General features: G+C 48.3%; 1 long non-coding RNA gene and 2 pseudogenes across 2 annotated transcripts in view; 1 reads left to right on the top strand and 2 right to left on the bottom strand.

Moving 5' to 3' along the window:
• LOC129558258 (uncharacterized) overlaps positions 1 to 24,115 on the top strand; it is a 50,241-nt gene that overhangs the window by 18,334 nt on the left and 7,792 nt on the right. The gene's annotated exons all lie outside the window — the stretch shown is intronic.
• LOC129558890 (H-2 class I histocompatibility antigen, Q10 alpha chain-like) lies at positions 6,022 to 20,587 on the bottom strand (annotated as a pseudogene). The gene is made up of 7 exons (XR_016038045.1): positions 20,509 to 20,587; positions 15,531 to 15,791; positions 14,178 to 14,453; positions 9,567 to 9,837; positions 9,357 to 9,455; positions 8,988 to 9,029; positions 6,022 to 8,749 (listed from the first exon to the last, which is right to left on the bottom strand). The product of XR_016038045.1 is annotated as an H-2 class I histocompatibility antigen, Q10 alpha chain-like (transcript).
• On the bottom strand, positions 22,575 to 23,211 carry LOC148777094 (uncharacterized; annotated as a pseudogene).

Below are 24,115 nucleotides of genomic sequence, written 5' to 3'. Positions count from 1 at the left end.
GGATCTTAGTTTCCTGACCAAGGATGGAAGTTGCAAGCTGCTGCATTGGAAGCACAGAGTCCTAAGCACCGGACTGGCAGGGAAGTCCCCAGGATGCCTTCTAATGTTACAATTCTGGTTTGTCTCTACCCTCTGGGTTCAAGACTCAGGCTTGTCCACCATGCCCTAGCACTGTCTCCTCCTTGTCAGATTCCAGAGGTCCTGGCTGGACAGAGTGAGTATGACCAGTGGGTCAGCCTTGCTTTTCCTTAACACAGGCCCAGCTTCTTCTCTGCCTTGGCTGCGGTGCAGAGAGCTCGGGCTTCCTGGGTCTCTTGCCTATCCTGACTCTGGCACTGTGAGAAAAGGGACCTGGAGGGTCAGGCCTTTGGCATAGACAGCTGGGAGGTTGACCCCCTCCTCCCTGGCTGTTTGCTCTGAGATGAGGTTGTGTGGTTCCATTTGTACAGTGTGGCAGTTTGGGGCAAGGAGAGTCTAGAAAGACACAGTTGTGAAAGAGCCTATGTCCTTGATTATGCTTTTGATGCCACACTGATCTGTGAACATTTCCAGGAAGTTAGAGGAGAAAAAAAATACCAGCCCCAGGGCTGGGACTTCCTGTTGGCCTTTGTCATTAGTTCCCATCTGACCAGGCCGTGGCTGCATAATTCATCATGGTACCCAGGGCAGGCATGTCGTCTCTGAGTTCTGGATGGCCTTGGGAGGAAGGGAGGCAAAGCTAGAACAGTGAGGGAAACTGGGTGAGGCAAGCTGCATTGGAGATGATATTGTAAGAAAGCCTTGCTGTTTGGAGAGTTTGGATTCTAATGGTATTCTTTGAATACCCATGATTCGTTATTATTCATTAGTGAATTCCTTCATTCATTTGACACATAATCACAGCACCAGGTCACACTGAACAACCAGAGAATTCTGTTCTTAATGGAATAGCCTCTCAAGAAGTTGTGGTTTGGTATCTCAACATAATAAAAGCTATATATGACAAACCCACAGCAAACATTATCCTCAACGGTGAAAAACTGAAAGCATTTCCCCTAAAATCAGGAACAAGACAAGGGTGCCCACTCTCACCACTACTATTCAACATAGTTCTGGAAGTTTTGGCTACAGCAATCAGAGCAGAAAAAGACATAAAAGGAATACAAATTGGAAAAGAAGAAGTAAAACTTTCACTGTTCGCTGATGACATGATCCTCTACACAGAAAACCCTAAAGACTACCAGAAAACTACTAGAGCTAATCAATGAATATAGTAAAGTTGCAGGATATAAAATCAACACACAGAAATTCCTTTCATTCCTATACACTAATAATGAGAAAATAGAAAGAGAAATTAAGGAAACTATTCCATTCACTCTTGCAACGAAAAGAATTAAATACTTAGGAATATATCTACCTAAGGAAACAAAAGACTTGTACATAGAAAACTATAAAACACTAGTGAAAGTAATCAAAGAGGACACGAATAGATGGAGAAATATACCGTGTTCGAGGATTGGAAGAATAAATATTGTAAAAATGAGTATACTACCCAAAGTAATTTATACATTCATTGCAATCCCTATCAAGCTACCAACGATATTTTTCACAGAACTAGAACAAATAATCTCACAATTTGTATGGAAATACAAAAAACCTCGAATAGCCAAAGCAATCTTGAGGAAGAAAAATGGAACTGGGGGAGTTAACCTGCCGGACTTCAGGCTCTACTACAAAGCCACAGTCATCAAGACAGTATGGTACTGGCATAAAGACAGAAATATAGATCAATGGAACAAAATAGAAAGCCCAGAGATAAATCCAAGCACCTATGGACACCTTATCTTTGACAAAGGAGGCAAGAATATAAAATGGAGAAAAGACAGTCTCTTTAACAAGTGGTGCTGGGAAAACTGGTCAGCCACTTGTAAGAGAATGAAACTAGAACACTTCCTAACACCATACACCAAAATAAACTCAAAATGGATTAGAGAGCTAAATGTAAGACAAGAAACTATAAAACTCCTAGAGGAGAACGTAGGCAAAACACTCTCTGACATAAATCACGGCAGGATCCTCCAAGACCCACCTCCCAGGATATTGGAAATAAAAGCAAAAATAAACAAATGGGACCTAATTAAAATCAAAAGCTTCTGCACAGCAAAGGAAACTATAAGCAAGGTGAAAAGACAGCCTTCAGAATGGGAGAAAATAATAGCAAATGAAGCAACTGATAAAGGATTAATCTCCAAAATATACAAGCAGCTCCTGCAGCTCAATTCCAGAAAAATAAATGACCCATTCAAAAAATGGGCCAAAGAACTAAACAGACATTTCTCAGAAGACATAAAGATGGCTAACAAACACATGAAAAGATGCTCAACATCCCTCATAATCAGAGAAATGCAAATCAAAACCACAATGAGATACCATTTCACACCAGTCAGAATCGCCGCTGTCCAAAAATCTACATGCAATAAATGCTGGAGAGGGTGTGGAGAAAAGGGAACCCTCTTACCCTGTTGGTGGGAATGCAGACTAGTGCAGCCACTATGGAGAACAGTATGGAGATTCCTCAAAAAACTGGAAATAGAACTGCCATATGATCCAGCAATTGCACTCCTGGGCATACACACCGAGGAAACCAGAATTGAAAGAGACACATATACTCCAATGTTCATTGCAGCACTGTTTATAATAGCCAGGACATGGAGGCAACCTAGATGTCCATCTGCAGACGAATGGATAAGAAAGCTGTGGTACGTATACACAATGGAGTATTACTCAGCCATTAAAAAGAATGCATTTGAACAAGTTCTAATGAGATGGATGAAACTAGAGCCTATTATACAGAGTGAAGTAAGCCAGAAAGAAAAACACCAATACAATATACTAACGCGTATATATGGAATTTCAGTTCAGTTCAGTCGCTCAGTCTTGTCAGACTCTCTGCGACCCCATGAATCACAGCACGGCAGGCCTCCCTGTCCATCACCAACTCCCGGAGTTCACGCAGACTCATGTCCATAGAGTTGGCGATGCCATCCAGCCATCTCATTCTCTGTCGTCCCCTTCTCCTCCTGCCCCCAACCTTTCTCAGCATCAGTCTTTTCCAGTGAGTCAACTCGTCGCATGAGGTAGCCAAAGTATTGCAGCTTCAACTTTAGCATCAGTCCTTCCAATGAACACCCAGGATTGAACTCCCTTAGAATGGACTGGTTGGATAAAGATGCAAATGATAACCATGTATACGAGACAACAAAAGAGACACAGATGTATAGAACAGTCTTTGGGACTCTGTGGGAGAGGGTGAGGGTGGGATGATTTGGGAGAATGGCATTGAAACATGTATATTATCATATGTGAAACGAATCACCAGTTCAGGGTTGATGCATATTACAGGATGCTCGGGGCTGGTATGCAGGGATGACCCAGAGGGAGGATAAGGGGAGGAGGGAGGTGGGAGGGGGGTTCGGGAAGGGGAACTCATGTACACCCAGGGTGGATTCATGTCAATGAATGGTAAAACCAACCAATATAATATTGTAAAATAATTAGTCTCCAATAAAAGAAATAAATTTACAGAAATCATTATGTTGTATAACAGGAACTAACATAGTGTTATAGGTAAAAAAAAAAATTGGTTGTGGTTTGGGACAGGACTCCAGAGTGAGTGGTTAGCATGTGAGATTTGTGCAAAAGTGGGTAGGGAGGCCATCAGGGTGGCTTGAGGCTTAGAAGTATGACTTGGCACTCCACCTACAGATTGAGCCAGGGGTGGGCCTGTGGGTGGAGACCTCACAGTTTTGAGCCACAGCCCAGAGTGGCTGACAGAAGGAAGTAGTTCCCTAGAGAGGCCTGTGGCTGTGCCCTCAGGACACAAAGTCAGTGCCCTGCTGGATAGGAAGGCTGTTCCCTCAGATCAAGGATTTGAGGGAGGAGCCCTTGCAAAGCTGCCATCCTACCCCTGCCAGATTCCCATGCCCTTTCTAGGGCACTCAGAACCCTCCTTACTTGCCTTCCTGCCTCTGTCCACTCCTGAGACCATGGTGTCCATTGGTGAAGCTGAGAGGAACACTCAGGGCTAAGACAAATTCCCTCTGCATTTGCCTTCCCCTCACAAGTTTCTGTCCTGGCAGCGGTGGCTGGGGAAGGAAGCCAAGAGAGGCAGATGTCCAGGCGGGTTCAGCTAGGCTCAGAGCACCAGACTTTAGTTGAAACCATTGACCAGCCGCTACTAAGCAGTGAAACAAAAATGGGGGTGGAGGGACTTCCCTGGTGGTCCAATGGTTAAGTGTCCACCTTGCAATGCAGGGGACTTGGGTTTGATCCCTGGTTGGGGACCTAAGATGTCACAGCCCCAGAGCAACTGAGTCCGTGCCGTACTCCACAACTACTGACCCGGTGTACCACAATGCATGATGCAACGAAGGTCCTGCATGCCACAACCAAGACTGATGCAAGCAAATAAATAAATAAATATTTTTTAAAAAGCCAAAAAACAAAAATGGGGGTAGAATAAAACCTGGGTTATGGGAGACAGCCATGCTTTCTAAGCCTGCTCATCCCTTGGTGCCATTAGACTCCTGGGTTCACTCCTGCTGGTTGTGGGGTAGTAATTGAATCTTGTTCCTTTATTTCAATTTTTGCAGCTGCAGCAGACATAAACCAATATATGTTGGGGTATGGATGGAGATAAAAGAAATGCGCTTAAGAGAGAGCTCACAGCCTGGACAGGAAGGACTCTATCGTAAGAGGCCTCAAAACCTCAGCACTGGGAAGTAGTGTGATGGGGGTGGGCAGTTAGTGAGAGGGTCAAATTATCAGGGGTTCAAAGAGGTGCTTCAGGATCCTTTTAGGTCCAAAATATATTATTAAGTTTTTTTTGTTTTGTTTTCCTATAATGTATTTTATGGTTCTATGGGCAGAATACTGAACTAGCCTATATGGGAGATATGATTAAAACAAAATAAAATCGATCCAGTTACCAAAGATTTCATAATCTGTTTATGGAGCAGATACTTCTTGAACATCAGGACAATGGTGCCACTGGCAACAAAAAGGCTGGTAGGTTCTACCTGGTGTGTCAAGTTTGGGGTGGGGGCCACTCCAGCAGGGAAGGGTCAGTGGAACTCAGGAAAGGGGAGGAAGGCCCCTCAGGCCGGGGTAGGCAGTATAACAGCTGTCTCCTTGCCTCAGGCATTTCTATTAGCCTCCTGGCCCCAGAGCCCCAGGTTTTCTTGCAAATGTTTTGTTCTGATGAGAAGATCAGAGGCTGGATGGACAGAATGAGTAAAACCAGCAGGATAAGGCAGTGAGGTGCAAAAACCAGGGTTTGCGGATGGATATCCAGGAGATGTAGACTGCATGTCCCTTGCCCTCTGGCAGTTTCTAAGCCAATTAGCCAGTGAGGCTAATGGAAGAAGGAAAGACCATACCCTTTAGGGGCAGGTGCTTGGGGCCCTGCTGCTGTCCTACAGGGACTGTTATGGCACTGTTCTAGTTTATGGCCTCTCTGCCCCTTTAATTCCACAGCCCCAGAAGTATTCAGGGTCCTAGACACAGGGAAGCCGAGAACTGAATAGGAACTTCCAACCTGTTCTGCCCAGTGTTCATAATTACAGAAGCTAGAACCCTATATCTAAGACTCCCTGAATATACCACCGCCTTGCATCAAAGAAGCCATGCAGATTGTCAGTCTAAGGGCTACACTTGGTTAGGTGAGATCAAAGCTGCGAGGGGGCTCTGGAGTGTCTATAGAGGAATCTGAAGTCTTGAAGGTATGTGTGGGGTACAGAAGGGTGACCCAGCTATACCAATTCAAAGAGAGAAAGACTAATCGGAATCCTCTTTCTGTCTGCTTCTTCCCAAAAATGTTCTGCCTCCACTCCTTCCCCAGAGAAGAAAGTTCCACTTCTTCTCAGGAGGCCCTAAGTGTACCCAGGGCTGAGGGAGCCTTGAGAGTCCACCTGGCACTTGTGCCTCCCATTGGTGGGGACCAGACCTGACTTTTGTTCTAACTTATCTCACCATACAGCCAGAGAAGTGTAAAAATAAAACACATTTATTACCACAAAACCTTATTAATACAGGTCCACAATCCCATACCCGAAACCCTTAGAGCCGGATATAGTTTAGAATTTAGAATTCTTTAGGCTTTAGAAAGATACCAAGATGTGAGTGTTGAATATTATATAATACTACCAGAGATGTCTGGGGTGACATCTAATAATCTCCCAAATCAATATTTCTGTGAAAAAATGTGAAAAGACACACTAGAGGAAGTAAATGAAGAATATGAATAACCCCACTTGACTCTTTTCTTTTTTGCTCCATAGTGGGGCATGTGGGATCTTACTTCCCTGATTAGGGATCAAACTGTGCCCCGGGCAGTGGAAGCAGCGAACCTCACTTCACTTTAGGATTTTTTCTTCCCTCCTGCCCCTTTCCTTGCCTGGAGAATCCCAGGGATGGCGGAGCCTGGTGGGCTGCTGTCTGTGGGGTCGCACAGGGTCAGACACGACTGAAGCGACTTAGCAGCAGCAGCAGCAGCCCCTCTCCCAGGTCATGTTTTGATGACAAAGTTGGGAAGACGCTTCTAGCTTCCAGAGGTTTTTGTAGATTTCAGAATTGCGAATAAGGGATGGTAGACCTGTACTTACTTGCCATTTACAGAACAGCTCAGTTATTGTTGAGGCTTTGGTGCAGTGGTGAGGTGGCCAGGCTGCAGCAGCCAGACTGCCTGTCCTCACATCCCAGCTCTGGCATGAATCAGCTGTTGGACCCTGGGCCTCATTTTCCTCAACTGTACCACAGGAGTATTAATTCCCCCTCATAATCATGCTTGGAAGATTAAACAGTTTAGTATACAATAAAGTATAAAATAAAGGGCTTCCCTGGTGGCTCAGATGGTAAAGAATCTGCCTGCAATGCAGAAGACCCAGGTTTGATCCCTGGGTCAGGAAGATCCCCTGGAGAAAGGAATGGCTATCCACTCTAGTGGCTCAGAGGTTAAAGTGTCTGCCTCCAATGTGGGAGACCTGGGTTCGATCCCTGGGTTGGGAAGATCCCCTGGAGAAGGAAATGGTAACCCACTCCAGTACTCTTGCCTGGAGAATCCCATGGACGGAGAAGCCTGGTAGGCTACAGTCCACGGGGTCGCAAAGAGTTGGACACGACTGAGCGACTTCACTATCACTATCCACTCCAGTATTCCTGCCTAGAGAATTCCATGGACAGAGTAGCCTGGTGGACTACAGTCCATGGGGTCTCACAGAGCTGGACACGACTGAGCAACTGACATACGATAAAGTGCTTAGAACTCTGCTTAGTATGTGGTTTGCACAGCATATATGTGGCATGACAACATCAGTGAGAAAGACAGACATGTAAGACACGTCTTTCTATGATAGTAAAAAAAAAAAAAAAAAAAGACACGTCTTCAGTACAAGCTTCAATCATTACAAGCTCACTGCTTAGGTCCCACAGGCCACCAGGGCAGGCTGAATCTTTTTCTAGTATTACAATCATTCACATCCTTGGCCTTTGAGCCTCCCAGGGCTGTAGACACAGAGATTTCAAACTCCCCACAGGAGGCTCTGTCACACTTTGGGGTCAGCTGAAGGGGAGGCAGAGGGTGCTCTGGAAGGGGTCTGACCTTGTGTCTTTTATGACAATGGAGCACGCTCTCTCTCTGCCTTGGCTCTGGAATCCCAGCTGCTAGCACATCAAATGGCCCTGAGATTGGATTCTTGTTCAGAGAGGAGACAAGGGGTTTCTGCTCTACTGAATATGCAAAGGTGAGGCTGGGCCTTCTCCAGACATATCCTTCACAGGCATTTTCACATGACACAGAGAAAAGGGGTCTTTCCTTACTGTAACAGTAACATGTGCCTATTGTAAAAATTCAACCATTCAAAAGGATAGGGCATAGGGAAAGTATAGTCTGAATTGTTTCCCAAACTTCAGTTGCCTGGGAGTAACTAACAGGTCTCCAGTTACCTGTCTTCTGAGCTTCTCCTCAAATACAAAAGGAAACCACACGCCACACATACACTCACCCTCACATGTACCCCATATATGCTCTCACCCTCAAACACACACACCCACACACCCTCACCCTCACACACCTCCCCTGACTGCCTCCCTTATACCCTCACACACCCAACACTCTCATCTATACAAAATGAGATCATACATATATACAGAACACACCTATAAAAGAGGCAGGCAGTCAGCCATTTCTTTCTGATGCTAGCAGGTTCACACAGGATGCTGCCCCTATAACTCTTGGATATTTTTCTGGTTTTTCCCTGACTGCCCAGACCCTTGGTTTTCATGTTTGGCAAGTGGGAATGAGAGTAACATTGCCAAACTCATAGAGTGCCTGAGAAGCTCAAGTGGGATTTACAGTTAACATGAAATCACTCTGCAAACTGTCAAGTGTAAGAGGAACTGAGGGATTACTACTGCCCCCCTTCCCACCCCCCAAACTGGAAATAATTAGACTTTTAAAAGGAGTTCAGGAAGATGGTAAAGCCATCTTAGTGGCACAGACTGCTTCTAACAAGGCTGATGGGGATGAAGAGGGCTCAGTTTTGGGGTGGGGTGGGCCCTTCACAGATCACATGAGCCGGCCAGAGCAGGGGAGCCTTCAGGCCCCCCTAACACCCCACAAAACACCTCGATCTGTGACAGTGACTTTGTCAGCAGATGAGTTGAGCAGCTCCTGATCTTGCTGGGCTTTGAGAAGTATGAGGGTCCTCTTTACCTGCAGGAAGAAAGGAAGGGAGGTGACCCCAACAGGCTCCCCAGCCCTCTTCCAAACTCGGATGGTGGCTCTCTGGAGTGCTCCCTACACCCTCTGCCTGGGGGCAGGATGGCAGCATGGGGCAGGGGGCTGAGGCCAGAGAAAGCATACACCCCATGCCCCACCCCCATCCTGAGTTCTAAGGCATCTCTGCCGTGTTGGGAACATCGGGGGTTTCCTCTCCCCAACTGGTCCATACCACAATCACCTGGGGGTTGCTCGTAAGGTTCCTTATTCCTGGCTGTGGAGAAACAGAACACAGGAGACCCGGTGAGTGGTGGGTCCCCACCATCCCTCTTCCTCTCCCCATCTGGGCCTTTTCCCAAGTCAGTCCCAGGTCTCCCCTGACTCTGGAATCCACTGGGCCCTCCTGGTGGTGGTCAACTCGGGTGGGGTGGGGACATTTGGGCTTTTCTACAGGTGGGGGACGGGGGCAGGACCTCAGCAGTAGTTGCTGCTCCCAGGAGAAAACAGTTCTCGCTGCTGCAGGGAAGGATACATTGTATTCTTCCCTAAAAGGCTGTACCAGCCAGAGGGCTTCCCACTCCTTTGTTCCTTACCCACCTACCTTGAAGGCACTTGGTCAAGCTCAAAACACCACCAATCACCAGCAAGATCAGGATGAGAGAGATAACCATGGCCTTAAGTCCTGGATGAGAGGGCATTTCTAAGAAAGACAGAGAAAAGTGGGCACTCCCAGATCATGGGACTGTCTCCGGTCCCCTGGGACCCTCCCCTTCCCTTCCTCAGCCCCTCTCAGCCACACCCAGCTTCTCACCCCAGGACACAGTGAGCGTGATTCCAGCTGGAGTGCTGCACGCACGTGTATTGGGGCTCATCCCCAGCCAGCACCCACACAGTCATCCACATCTGATAGGTGCCATCTCCACTGGGGCGTGTCTCCACATACTCAAGCTTTGAATTCAACTTCTTCTCACCCAGCCACCAGCTCAGTGAGATATCTTGTGGATAAAAGCCCAGGGCCCAGCACCTCAGGGTGGTACCCCTGTCCTCAGCTGAGTGCTTTGTCACCCATACTGTGGGTGGTTTTGCAAGGAGAGGAGGAGGGAGGAAGACTGCTGATGGACGGTTCTCTGCCTACCCCTTATGCTTAATTCTGGGCTCCTCCAGCATCTTCCAGGGTGGAGGACAAGGAAATGGGGACAAGGTTTCTCTCTAGGACATGTACCCAATCACCGTTATGGGCAGGGATGACTGATCTCCAGCTGTTACAAAGGAGCATTGACCTGTTAATTGCCATGAGGAGGACTGACTTCCTGTCCCCAACCTCCAAGGAGCTACCTCTGTGGGGCTGTTGGGTTCTAGACTGACACACCCCCTTCTTCCTTCAGAGATCCTAGGGTTTTCTCAGTGACTTTATTTACTTCCTCTGTGACTTCCTGCATACAGTAGGTACCTAATCAGTTCAGTTCAGTCACTCAGTTGTGCACGTGTATTGGGGCTCATCCCCAGCCAGCACCCACACCAACTCTTTGTGACTCCATGGACTGCAGCACTCCAGGCTTCCCTGTCCCATCACCAACTTCCAGAGTTTGCTCAAACTCATGTCCACCGAGTCGATGATGCCATCCAACCATCTCATCCTCTGTCATCCCCTTCTCCTCCTTCCTTCAGTCCTTCCCAGCATCAGCGTCTTTTCCAATGAGTCAGTTCTTCCCATCACGTGGCCAAAGTATTGGAGTTTCAGCTTCAGCATCAGTCTTTCCAGTGAATATTTGGGGTTGGTTTCCTTTAGGATTGACTGTTTTGATCTCCTCACCGTCCAAAGGACTCTCAAGAGTCTTCTCCAACACCACAGTTCAAAAGCATCAATTCTTCGGTGCTCAGCTTTCTTTATAGTCCAACTTTCACATTTAAACATGACTACTGGAAAAACCATAGCTTTGACTAGATGGACCTTTGTTGGCAAAGTAATATCTCTGCTTTTTCATATGCTGTCTAGGTTGGTCATAGCTTTTCTTCCAAAGAGCAAGTGTCTTTTAATTTCATGGCTGCAGTCACCATCTGCAGTGATTTTGGAACCCCCCAAAATAAAGCCTCTCACTGTTTCCATTGTTTCCCCATCTATTTGCCAGGAAACACAGCCCTGCCCAGCAACAGAAAATTGGATTAAAGATTTACTGAGCATGGCCCAGTAGAAGAGAGGTCCAAAAAAAATCTATTTCTGCTTTATTGACTATACCAAAGCCATTGACTGTGTGGATCACAAAAAACTGTGGAAAATTCTTCAAGAGATGGGAATACCAGACCACCTGACCTGCCTCCTGAGAAATCTGTATGCAGGTCAGGAAGCAACAGTTAGAATTGGACATGGAACAACAGATTGGTTCCAAATAGGAAAAGGAGTACGTCAAGGCTGTATATTGTCACCCTGTTTATTTAACTTATATGCAGAGTACATCATGAGAAACGCTGGGCTGGAAGAAGCACAAGCTGGAATCAAGATTGCTGGGAGAAATATCAATAACCTCAGGTATGCAGATGACACCACCCTTATGGCAGAAAGTGAAGAAGAAATAAAGAGCTTCTTGATGAAACTGAAAGAGGAGAGTGAAAAAGTTGGCTTAAAGCTCAACATTCAGAAAACGAAGATCATGACAGCCAGTCCCATCACTTCATGGGAAATAGATGGGCAAACAGTGGAAACAGTGGCTGACTTTATTTTTCTGGGCTCCAAAATCACTGTAGATGGTGATTGCAGCCATGAAATCTAAAAGACACTTACTCCTTGGAAGGAAAGTTATGACCAACCTAGACAGCATATTGAAAAGCAGAGACATTACTTTGCCAACAAAGGTCTGTCTAGTCGAGGCTATAATTTTTCCAGTGGTCATGTATGGATGTGAAAGTTGGACTATAAAGAAAGATGAGTGCCGAAGAATTGATGCTTTTGAACTGTGGTGTTGGAGAAGACTCTTGAGAGTCCCTTGGACTTCAAGAAGATCCAGCCAGTCCATCCTAAAGGAGATCAGTCCTGGGTGTTCATTGGAAGGACTGATGCTAAAGCTGAAACTCCAATACTTTGGCCACCTGATGCGAAGAGCTGACTCATTGGAAAAGACTCTGATGCTGGGAAAGATTGAGCACAGAAGGAGAAGGGGATGACAGAGGATGAGATGGTTGGATGGCATCACTGACTCAATGGACATGGCTTTGGGTGGACTCTGGGAGTTGGTGATGGACAGGGAGGCCTGGCGTGCTGCGGTTCATGGGGTTGCAAAGAGTCGGACATGACTGAGCAACTGAACTGAACTGAATAATGAGTGACATTGAACATCTTTTTATGTATTTGTTGGGCATCTGTATGTCTTCTTTGGAGAAATGTCTACTTATGTCTTCACTCATTTTTGATTGGATTATTATTATTTTTTTAAATATTGAGCTGCATGTTCTGTTTGTATATTTTGGAAATCAATCCTTTGTCTGTTGCTTTGTTTACAAATATTTTCTTCCATTCTGAGGGTTGTCTTTTTGTCTTGTTTATGTTTTCTCTACTATGTAAAAGCTTTTAAGTTTAATGAAGTCCCATGTGTTTATTTTTGTCTAGGAGGTGGGTCATTACTCTAGGAGATGGGTCAAAAAGGATCTTTCTGCGATTTATGTTGAAGAGTATTCTGCCTGAGATTAACATTTGAATCATTGGACTCAGTGAAGCAGACTGCCTTGTGCAGTGTGAGTGGGTCCATCCACTCAACTGAAGATCTGAACAGAACAAAGAGGCTGAATAACAGGGAGCTCCTCTAGCATGATTGCTGAGCTGGAACACTGGTCTTTTCCTGCCTTCAGACTCAAACTGAAACACTGACTCTTCTTGGGTCTCAAACTTTCTAGCATTTGAAGGAACCATACCACTAGTTCTCCCAGTTCTCAGGCCTTTAGTCTCAGACTGGAACTGCAACACTGGCTCTCCTGGGTCTCCACCTTGCCAACCACAGATCTTGGAGCTTAGCCGCCATAGTCACATGAGCCAGTTCCTTGGAACACAACTCTTTCTCTTTCTCTGTTTAGCCTGTTGGTTCTGCTTCTGTGAAGAATCCACACTAATCTCCCAGGTGAAGGACATAGGACAAACCTGGTGCTAAATGAGAGTTCCAGTACTTATTTAATGCACACCAATATGGTGCTCTGGAGAGGCAGCAGCTATTATTACTATCCTCAATATACTGATGAGGAAACTAAAGTGCAGAGAAGGCAAGTAACTGGCACCAGGTGACACAGACAGTTAATCCTGGAGCTGGGATGTGCTATCTGGAGGCTAGTTCCAATGCCTGAGCTCTGAACCACCATGCTCTGCTCTCACAATCACACCACTCCTGATGTTATCTGTCCTGTCCTCCCTTTGAGGAATATCCTCTCTATTACCTCAGCTGATTCACGTCCCACCATTCAATTGCCAGACATCCATGGTGTCCTGGGTGTTCTGATCAGCTCCACCCCTGGCAACCTCCGCTAGAAAGGCTTTCACCCTAGGCACCTCCAAGCACCCACCTTCCCTAGTGTCCACTTTAGCCTTTATGTCTCTAGCTCTGGTTGACTGGGGGTTGGGAGAAGTTTATGATGCACCTGGAGTCTGGGGAGCATGTTTAGCATGAGGGGTGTGAGTGAGGAAGGGGGAAAAAAGCTTCAGCTTCCCTGTCAGTCCCCAGTGGTCTCGGGAGAGGTGAGGGCTGCCATTCTCCTGGAACCTGAGATCTGTTTCCCAAGGAGCAGAGTTCAGCAGAGTTGCTGCTGCTGCTAAGTCACTTCAGTCGTGTCCGACTCTGTGTGACCCCATAGACGTAAGCCCACCAGGCTCCCCCGTCCCTGGGATTCTCCAGGCAAGAACACTGGAGTGGGTTGCCATTTCCTTCTCCAATGTGTCAAAGTGAAAGCTCGTGTCCGACCCTTAGCGACCCCATGGACTACAGCCTACCAGGCTCCTCCATCCATGGGATTTTCTAAGCAATAGTACTGGAGTGGCTTGCCATTGCCTTCTCTGTCAGCAGAGTTACAGGCTGGTAAATCCCGCAAGGACTTTAGGAGGACCTGGTTTAACCCACTTGCTCTAAAGATGAAGAAAATGAGATCCAGATTGAGAGACTTTAGAAGACTTTCCCAAGACTACATTGGAACAGGGGAGGCTCCAGAACTCCACACTATCTTATTTGGAGCGAAGACCTGAGGTCTGGGCTTTGTTCTTAGTCTGTAGCAAAAAGCCATTGGCTAGCTGGCCATCTTTCTGGATCCCAGAGGGCTTGCCTGAGCCAGGGGGACACAGCCTGGGGACGCAGCCCTCCTCCTCATTTCCCAGAGACTTGTCTGTCAAATGGGATGGCTCTTGAGAATGGGAGCATGGGGCCAATATACATTGCCACAGGCTGAACCTTACCTCTCCAGGTGAATCTCTGGCCTCCCAGCTCCAGGTATCTGTGCAGGGAGGCGAGGCAGGGGCCTTCCAGGTAGGCTTTGTTGTACTCAGCATAGCAGTCCTCTGTCTGCCATCAGCACTTGGTCCACAGAGCCATGGGGTTAGCTGACACCCAGCTCAGAGTTTCCATGTCCAGTGACAGGTGGTCTTGCCCATCATAGCCAAACTGCCAGAAGCTGTTGGAGTGGCCATCTTCCTGGATCTCACAGCCAAACATGCGCTGAGTGCTGTGCATGCCTGTGAGTACAGGTAAGAAAGCTGTCACTAGTGGGGACTGGGGGTCAAGTCCCTGAGAGCCAGGGAGAAGCTCACCACCCACAGGGACATCAATAAAGTAGAGGGACAGGGCATCATCATTTAGATGAAAATCTCCCAAGTAATTTTCATAAGCAGCCTGGGTTGAGAAACCTGATAGGCCTCTCACGTGGGACAAACACCCCAGTTCATAATTAAACACATTCTTATTTCATATCCCACACTACTTGAAAGTGAAAGTTGCTCAGTTGGGTCCAACTCTTTGCAACCCCATGAACTATACAGTCCATGGAATTCTCCAGGCCAGATACTAGAGTGGGTAGCCTTTCCCTTCTCCAGGGAATCTCCTCAACCCAGGGATCAAACTCAGGTCACCCACATTGCAGGCATATTCTTTACCAGCTGAACTATCAGGGAAGCCCACCTGTGGGTGTAAAATGTTCTCGATGGTAAGACTAAGTCATGCCATGCTTACCCTGGGGGCCCTTGGCTGATGCTCAGCCTTTCTCAGTCTCACTCCTTTATATGCTGTGTATCTACTGATTCTGAGGCCTCTGGGGACCTGAGGCTTTTAGTCTGGGCATTTGGGTATCCAGGCACAGAGATGGACGGTGTTGTGTGAACAAGCTGTGCTCCATAAGTACTTCATTCAGAACAAGCAGCAGCCCTGGTGGTGGGCCCAAGCGCACTGTTGCTGAGAGGGGTACGCTGAGGTGGTGCCAGAGGGCCTGGGGGTACTGCATGAGTGAGGATGGGGCAGGGAATTCCTCTCCCCATCACCTGAGTTTCAGAACCCTGGTTAGCTAAGGGGTAGGCAAGGGGTGAGGGGGAGACATCATGGGCCCCCAGCTCCTGTGATGCTTGCTGCACTGGCCTGTGGGCTGGCTGCCAAAGCCACAGTGGATTCTGAGGCCCTGAGGCCCCTGCTTGACTGTGGAGGAAGGAGACTGAGAAGAGCCAAGTATCAGAGGCTTGCTCCACACCCTCTGACAAGCACAGCTGCCCGGAGAGTGAGCATGCAGAGGGTGAAGGAAGGAGCGTGGGGCATCCCCAATGTACCGCTGCTGTGGTTGTGGTAGCCCACCTCTGTCCATGTCTCCACCTGATGAATCTCTGCCCATTTCCTCTGCTTCATGGTCTCATTCTCCCAGTACTGGGCATTCATGGGCTTAATCCATGGAGCCTGGGCCTTGGCTTTGTCCATAAGACTGTCATACCGGATAGAAGGCTGATCATCCACGTAGCCTACAGCCAGAAACGTAGGGAGGCTCGGGCCCGGCTCTGACAGGTCCAGGTAGTGGTAGCGGAGGGAGTGCGTCCCTGTGGAAACACAAACTGGTCTTGGGTTCACATAGACTACCAGGGTCTACAGCAGGCCTCAGTGTGCTGGCTGAGGTTGGCAGTAGAAACTTATCCAAGATAATTCAATATGAGCAAGTATGTGTGTGCGCGTGTTAAGTTGCTTTAGTTGTGTCCAACTCTTTGCAACCCCATGGACTGTAGTCCACCAGGCTCCTCTGTCCGTGGGATTCTCCAGGCAAGAAAACTGGAGTAGGTTGCCCCTCTTCCAGGGGCTCTTCCCAACCCAGGGATCAAACACAAGTCCCGATGTTTCCTGCATTGGCAGGTGGGTACTTTACCACTAGCGCCACCTGGGAAGTCCATTAGCAAGAGTTAGCACTAGCACTGAGAAGGCAATGGCACCCCATTCCAGTACTCTTGCCTGGAAAATCCCATGGATGGAGGAGCCTGGTGGGCTGCAGTCCATGGGGTCGCTACTAGTCAGACACGACTGAGCAACTTCACTTTCACTTTTCACTTTCACACATTGGAGAAGGAAATGGCAACCCACTCCAGTGTTCTTGCCTGGAGAATTCCACGGATGGCGGAGCCTGGTCAGCTGCCATCTATGGGGTCGCACAGAGTCGGACACGACTGAAGCGACTTAGCAGCAGCAGCAGCAGCAAGCACTAGCAATTCCAGTGGAAAAAAAAATATATATATAAGGCATCCAAAGAGATTAAATATAGACAGAACCAGTTGAACATTGAGGCCAAAGTTCATGCATTAAGGCTTATGGACTTTATTCTCAGAGTTTCTCAGCTCCTCATGCAGGGCCTATTTATTCATACTTTGTATTCATCTCTAGTGAGTGTGATTGTCTGGTTTCCAATTTCTCACAAAAAGGGTGGGATATTTTTTAAAAGTTGGTTGCTTGGGAGCTAAATATATGTGGTTAATTAAGCTTAATTCATTGCCCAGATATGCCTGAGAAAGGCTGGACGTCATTCTTAGCTTGAACCATTACTGCCCAGCTGGTGGCACCTTGACTCCATTCCTCACTCCCTTCTGTTCCCACAGCAGACATCACTGTGTGTTAGTCACTCAATCATGTCCAACTCTTTGTGATCCCAGGGACTGTATCCCACCGGGCTTGTCTGTCCATGGGATTCTCCAGGCAAGAAACCTGGAGTGGGTTGCCATCTCCTTCTTCAGGGGATCTTCCCGACCCAGGGATCAAACCTGGGTCTCCTGCATTGTAGGCAGATTCTTTACCATCTGAGCCACCAGGGAGACCCGAGACTAGTTGATCTCTTATCTCTTTGAGTCCAAATGCTGCCTCTCTACCATAACTCCAAACTCATTGATTTAACTTGGTGCTGGAGATGAAATCTACTCAGCAGCCAGTCCTGACTCAAGCTATTCAAATAAACGCTGTATCTTAAAGTCAGGTCACATTTCTCAGAGATATCCCTGGCTTACTTTCATACTTAACTTTTAAAAAACTTTGCTCAGAAGTTTTTATCCCCTAATACTCCTGTCTCTGTGTTGTTCTTCTCCAGAGCACTGGAGAGAGTGTGCATTTGCACTGACTAGAGAGGATGCATTTGTTTGTCTGGTTAAAGCACTGTCTTTCCTCTGCAATGGGAGGGATTCCTGTTAGATTGTTCTGTTTCCCCAGCACCTAGAACAGCTTCTGGCATACAGTGGGTGCTCACTGGTTGAACATTCACATGTGAAAGGAGTCAAACACACCTCTACACTCACAGCTCTCTTTTTATTGCCTCCTTGTTACTTCAGGCTATACCAAACTCTGCCCAGGTCCTCTGAACCTGCTGTTTCTTCTGCCCCAGGCATCCCCCTTTCTATTTTCTGTCAACCACTCTCCACACCTCAGGTCGCAGCCAGGCATCCCTTCCTCCAGGAAGCCCTCCTGATTTCAGCCTGATGTCTCACAGAGGGATCTCAATAGTGTTCTGTGCTCCCTGTGAGACTATGGATTTCAGGAGGGTGGCAAGTCCATCTGCCCTCTATTTACCCAGGGCCTAGCATACAGCTGGAAGTTGCTGTATTGGACAAAAAACAAGAATGGTATGAGGATAATCAAGAGTTGCCATTTTTGGAGTGACCATTGTCCCTGCACTGGTTTAACTCCTCCTCATTCACTATCTTAGTTCATCCTTACAATAAACCTAAGAGGTCAGTGTGATTGGTCCCATTTTACAGATAAGGGAATCAAGGCCCAGGGGAGAACAAGTGTAGTACTCAAAGCATGCACTAGAATGAGGGCAGCCCAGATTCTCACCCCAAGGACTGCTGCCTTTTTCTAAACTGAGAAAACGGATGCTCTCTTCTCATGACTGGAGAAACCCCCTCATGGGAGGCAAGAGTGGTCAGTGTTAGGAGTGTTTGAGTGAAGGGTTAACATCAGGCCTGAACTGGTACGGGCCTCCTGGGAAATGACTGAATTATCTCTCATGGTGCTGTTTCCTTGAACATCTTTGAGTTAAGATCGGTGTGGGGGTACTCCTGTTTTGGCAGCTGTGAATGGGCACAAAGTTCTTTGGGGGAGAACAGAGGTTATGATTTCTCCATGTCAAGGTGATCCGCCCACTCCTTGGCTTTGATCTGCAGCAGCTCTACCTGCCCTGGAAGTGAGGGACAGAAAAGATCCTGTGTCTTTGGGTAGCTGCCGGGACTCCTGGGTAGTGAGGAAGGCATACAAGCTGGGCCTCTGGTCCTGCCTCCCTCTCCACAGCTGAGAAAGCATAGTGGGGTAGGCTGAATAGTGCCCCCCAAGATATCCCTGCAACTGTTGAATGTTAGTTTATATGGTAACAGGAGTTTTGCAGAATAAGGATCTTGAGATGGAGAGATTTTCCCAGAATGTCTAGGCAAGCCCTAAATGTGTCCTTAGAAAAGGGAGGCGAGGGAGATTCCAAGACAGTCAGAGAAGGTGATGTGAAACTGGAGCAGAGAAAGATGTAGGAAGGCACTATGTGCCAAGAAATACAGTTCTAGAATGGGCAGGAAAGGCCTCCTCAAAAAGGGAATTCTTTATAAAAGACAGGAAGGAACCAGCCATATAAAGATCTGACAGCATTCCAGGTCTGCAGAGGGGAGAGCCAGTGCAAAGGTCCCAAGTCAGAAGCGTATGTCAGGTGTCCTGAGGCTGCTGCAAGAAGGCAGGGGAAAATAAAATGGTGCTGTGATTCAGTGTAGCAGATGTGGAGGTGAAGGAAGGGGCTGAGTTCTGAATCCTTCCGAGGCTTGTCCAGTTCTGGCCTGGCCCTCCTTGCCATGAGGGCTCTGGTTCCTGGCATCTGCTCTGCCCTGGATTACTTACCATGGCCTACATCCTGGCATCTGGTACCCATCCTGGGAGTCAGGGACCTGCTTTTTAGGACAAGTTTATGACTGTGGCCTGCCTCAGTTGACTTTCAAGTACTGCTTCCCATGTACCCAGTGAGGGGCCTGTCACCCTTCCCTCCCTGAAAATCCCACCAGTCTCTGCTCTGCCTACCAGATAGTCTTGAGAGTCCAGCCTGCTCTTTGTGGGGGCTCACACACTGCTCACTGTCATTTTTGCCTGGGAGAACGATCTCAGCTGGGACTAGCTTGCCACCTGCTAACTGGATCCAGGAGGGCTCATCATGCCTTGGGCTGCAGCCCAGAGTGAAGCAAAAGCAGCTGAGGAAGGCCACCTCCCTGGCTTTGGAGGCGATGCCACCTGCCAGGCCGGGGTCAGTGCCAGGCACTGTGGGACCGAGGCAGGAGGAAGTGGGGGCTGCATGGCAGGCATCCAGTGGGATCTGCGCCTGCAGTGGCATGGCCCAAGGAAGTTGCTACATGCCCATTGTTGTTTCAGGGCCTGCGTGAACATTAGGTTCCCCCCACTTCCACCCTAACTCTCCACTGCCATTCCTAGTCTCTTGGCCACATGGCCGGTCTTCAAAAAGGAGCAGTCCTGCACCCCATTAGCCTAGCCTCCTTCTTCCTCTGACTGTGGTCAGGGAGGGAGGAGCCCAGCCCCTTTCCCACCTAGGCCAGGAGCCTTTTTTGCACCTGCCCCACCTCCCCCACGATCCATATAGCACTGCCAGGCCCTAGCTGCATGGCTTTGAGGAACTTATTTCAATGCTCCAGGCCTTGGTTTCCTCATCTGCAGGTAGGCTCAATTAAATGAGCTGGAGCATCCAATGAGATAATGAACATAAGAAAAACGTACAGGCATGGGGTAGGCTTCCCAGGTGGCTCACTGGTTTAAAAATATATATATATGCCTGCCGTGCGGGAGACTCGGGTTAAATCCCTGGGTCAGGAAGATTCCCTGGGGAAAGAGATGGAAACCTACTTGAGTACTCTTGCCGGGGAAATCCCATGAAGAGAAGAGCCTGGTAGTCCAAGGGGTCGCAAAGGGTCAGACATGACTGAGCGACTAAACACCAGGCATGGAGATGGCACCTCCGTAGTCTCAGTCTTTTCCTGTTCTGAAGCGAGAGGTGGCCTTGGGAAGGAGAGAGCTGGAGTTTGGGATGGGGTGGGGAAAATGCTTGGGTCAGCTCTCTGGAGGCCAGGTCTCAGCCCCTGGGACACTGTCCAGAGGCCCTGGCCTCTGTATCCTCTATCCTGGCAGAGTTTCCCCACCCCAAGACAGTCCTCCAGATTCCTAGACTGTGGACATGGCCTCCTGCAGGCTGGGGGCTCCTGGCCTTCACCATTCTATGCTTTCTTCAGCAGGCGGGCAAGGTCTTACCTCTAGGCCATGACATGTTTTCCAACTTCGTGTGTGCCAGTTCTGCCATCACCACCTTTGCCATGGAAGCTGGGCCATCAGTCACCAAGGGCAGCCCCAAAGACTCTGCAAGGGGAAAATGGAAAAGGACAGTACGAATCTTAAGGCATAAACATCCTCCCATCCTTGTGTTCACTGGGAGAGATAGTATGAAATGACAACAATGAGAGGCACATTGGAAGGGAAGAGGAACATGGGGGTCTTGCCTCAGGAGTGATGGGAAACTTCCCCAGCAGGCAGGCACAAAGAGCAGCCAGGACTGGGATGTCTCCGTCTGGCTGCCTAACACCACCCAGCAGCTCTGACAATCCTGCCATTGACATGGATTTAGTTGGGTTGGAGGTACAGAAGGGCTGGACACTGGCAGGCATTGAAACTCCCGGTTGATGCTCTTATGTTGCTAGAAGGAGAACCCATGCACTCCTGCCTGGCTCAGCCCCGCCCAGCTGCTCAGCTAGGCAGCCCTGACCTCTCCCTTTGCAATATAACTCATTTGAAAAACATCTGTCTGTTCTTTAAAGAACACTGGAATGGGCTGCCATTTCCTTCATATTTTTTAAAAAAATAACATTATATGTTTAACAGGAGAAATGGAACATGCATATACATCTTTGGAGAAATACATATTCATTTTCTGAGGACAGATGTATATTTAGTATATGAAACAGAACACCCAAATACAGAAATCCTCCCCCACATTTTTTATGTTCAAGGACATTTATTATACCATTCTTTTAAAATTAATTTAATTGGAGGATAATCACTTTACAATATTGTGCTGGTTTTGCCATACATCAACATGAATTGGCCACAGATATACATGTGTTCCCCCCATCGAACCTGCCTCCCACCTCCCTCCCCACCCTATCCCTCTGGGTTGTTCCAGAGCATGGGCTCTGGGTGCCCTGCTTTATGCATCAAACTTGCACTGGTCTTCTATTTTACATATGGTAATGTACATGTTTCAATGCTATTCTCTCAAATTACCCCATTCTTGCCTTCTCTCACTGAGTTCAAAAGTCTGTTCTTAAAATGTGTGTCTCCTTTGCTTGGCAGGTGAATTCTTTACCACTAAGCCACCAGGGAAGCCCTGAATCCTCCTGTTGCATTCAGGAGCCTCAACTTGGAGGAAAAAAATAACCTCTTTATTTTCACTAAGCTCTAGCTGAAGTTTGGCCCATCTTTCATGCTGAATGGAAGTTCAGCAGGATTAGCAGAACCTGTGCAGTGGTCCATGATAGAATCCACAGATGTTTTCCAACCACATGACAGTGGTTTCAGACACCTGTAAATATGCTTTACCCTCAATACATACAAATTCTGGGAATTGTTGCTATTTAATGGGTGATTTAATGTATTAACTTAGATGTACATATATTACATATCACAAATTTATATTTATAGCTAAAAATTTTAATAGCTTATAAAAATATAATTTGGATCCTTTGGAATCATATGTATTTCATTTATGTATAAAAAACATTCTGAGACAAGGCCCAAGCACAAATATGGTTAAAAACTCTGAAAAAAAGAAAGGAAAAAAAATCTCCGAATCTGGATCCCAGTGTTGCCCCCTAGCGTCTATTTTAAATCTGTCAATTGTACAGTTTGAATTTTCTACAGCCGAAATGGCTTCTTGTACTTGAAGCCTTTAGTACAGAGCCTGGAATAAAGGACATCAGCTATTATTACTGCCATGACGGTGGACACTCCCGGTCTGTGCTAATATCAGGCGTCTGGGCAGTTAGGATGGGTGGTGCTCTGTGGGGGTGGTCGGGAATCCGGCAGGGGAGGGGCGGGGAGAGGATCAGCCCAGCAGTTCTGAGTGCAGAATGGAAATTGGAAAAGGATGGAAATTCCCCGCCAAGTCAAAGAAATCCGTGCTGCTCTCCTCACCCGCTACCTCAACAAGGAGCTGCCCGGGCCACCCGAGATAACCTCTGCAGGGAGCCAGGGAGACCTGTAGCAACGGGCAGGTGCCTTGTAGAGCAAGCAAGCAGAGGCTTGTGCAGATTCCAAGGCCGCGCTCAGATTCCTGTCCTCAAGGGGCTTTTCTCCGGGGCCTTCCTGGAGGACCAGGTCTGGGAGCCGAGTGCGAGCAGCGTCCTCCAGACGGGCCAAGGGATCCCCAGGAAGCTGTGGCTTCGGCTATCTTGGATCAGTTCTCCAACTGACCATGCTCTCCTCTCCTCCAAACCCGGAATGGCCTCTGTATTCTTGGAGGATCTGTCCCGAGCAGCGCCCCCCGGCCCCCGCCGCCCCGGGTTACCTGCCGCGCCCTTCTGCACCAGTCCTGACAGCAGCGCATTAGCGGCGGCGGTGGTGGCGGCGGCGGCGGCCGTGCCGCGCGCTCCCGGAGCTACGAGGCCACCTGGTCGCCAGCCTCACGCGCCGCCCGAGCGCGCCGGTCCCCGGGGGGTCCGCCTTCAGTTGTGCTAACGCCCGCAGCGTCCCCTCCCGGGTCCCCGGCGGCTGAGCGCTCAGCTCCCTCTGGGCCGCGGAGGCTGCGAACCCACCCCAGCTCAGGCTCGGACACTGGCCAGGTTCCGGCTGTGCCGCCACCGCACCCCGGGGACCCGCCCGCCGCTCCTCGATGGCTCCCTCTGCTGGGCCTCGGATGAAAAAGAGGAACGAAAACCAATCGATTAATTGTGAAATGCAGCCTCACAGCCTTGCGTGTATGCTGCTGCTGCTGCTGCTAAGTCACTTCAGTCGTGTCCAACTCTCTGTGACCCCATAGACGGAAGCCCACCAGGCTCCCCCGTCCCTGGGATTCTCCAGGCAAGAACACTGGAGTAGGTTGCCATTTCCTTCTCCAATGTGTGAAAGTGAAAAGTGAAAGTGAAGTCGCTCAGTCGTGTCCGACCCTTAGCGACCCCACGGACTGCAGCCTACCAGGCTCCTCCATCCATGGGATTTTCTAGGCAAGAGTACTGGAGTGGCTTGCCATTGCCTTCTCCGCTTGCGTGTATACTGCCTCACGAAAGGAGACCAGGCGGCGAAGCTCACGTTACAGCCGTCTGGCGAGTCGAGAGGTGTCTCCGACAACTGTCGTGATTCTGAAACTCTTGTGGTTTCTGCTGGGAACCAAGGCACCGCTCCTGCCAACCTCACTGAGCTTTCTTACCTCCATCCATCAGGGAAGAATGGCTAAATTTCAAATCGAAGTTAGTGAAAATAAAGGTTATTTTCCCCATCTGGGTTCACAGAACCCCTGAATTCTCACTAGGGACTCGCATGTTCAGAAAAATGGTTTTCAGCCCAGCGTTCTCTGATATTTGAAAATTCATAGGGAGGGCTCTGGTGATCCTGACTGGGGTTAGTGAGGGGAGCAATTTTCACATCAGAGGGAGGGAGCAGGAGTGTCAGATGTGCAGTCCTGTCTGGGGACCACCACACAAATGGTGTCCTGCCAGCTAACAGAGAAAAGGAACCAGAATGTAATGATCTGAGTCTAGAATACAGTGTTCATTGAGTTTTAATATTGTCAAAAGAACACATGGAGTGAAAAGAATAGAGGAAGGTGGGCATCAGAAAGTTTAAGCAAATGAAAATTTGTATGTAAAGG

The sequence above is a fragment of the Moschus berezovskii genome, chromosome 8 (assembly GCF_049115385.1).
Source record: "Moschus berezovskii isolate FMDL1 chromosome 8, NW_MosBer_1.0, whole genome shotgun sequence".
Classification (NCBI taxonomy): Eukaryota; Metazoa; Chordata; class Mammalia; order Artiodactyla; family Moschidae; genus Moschus; species Moschus berezovskii.
Note: the sequence above shows the minus strand (reverse complement) of the source record. Positions and strands in the feature narration are given on the sequence as shown.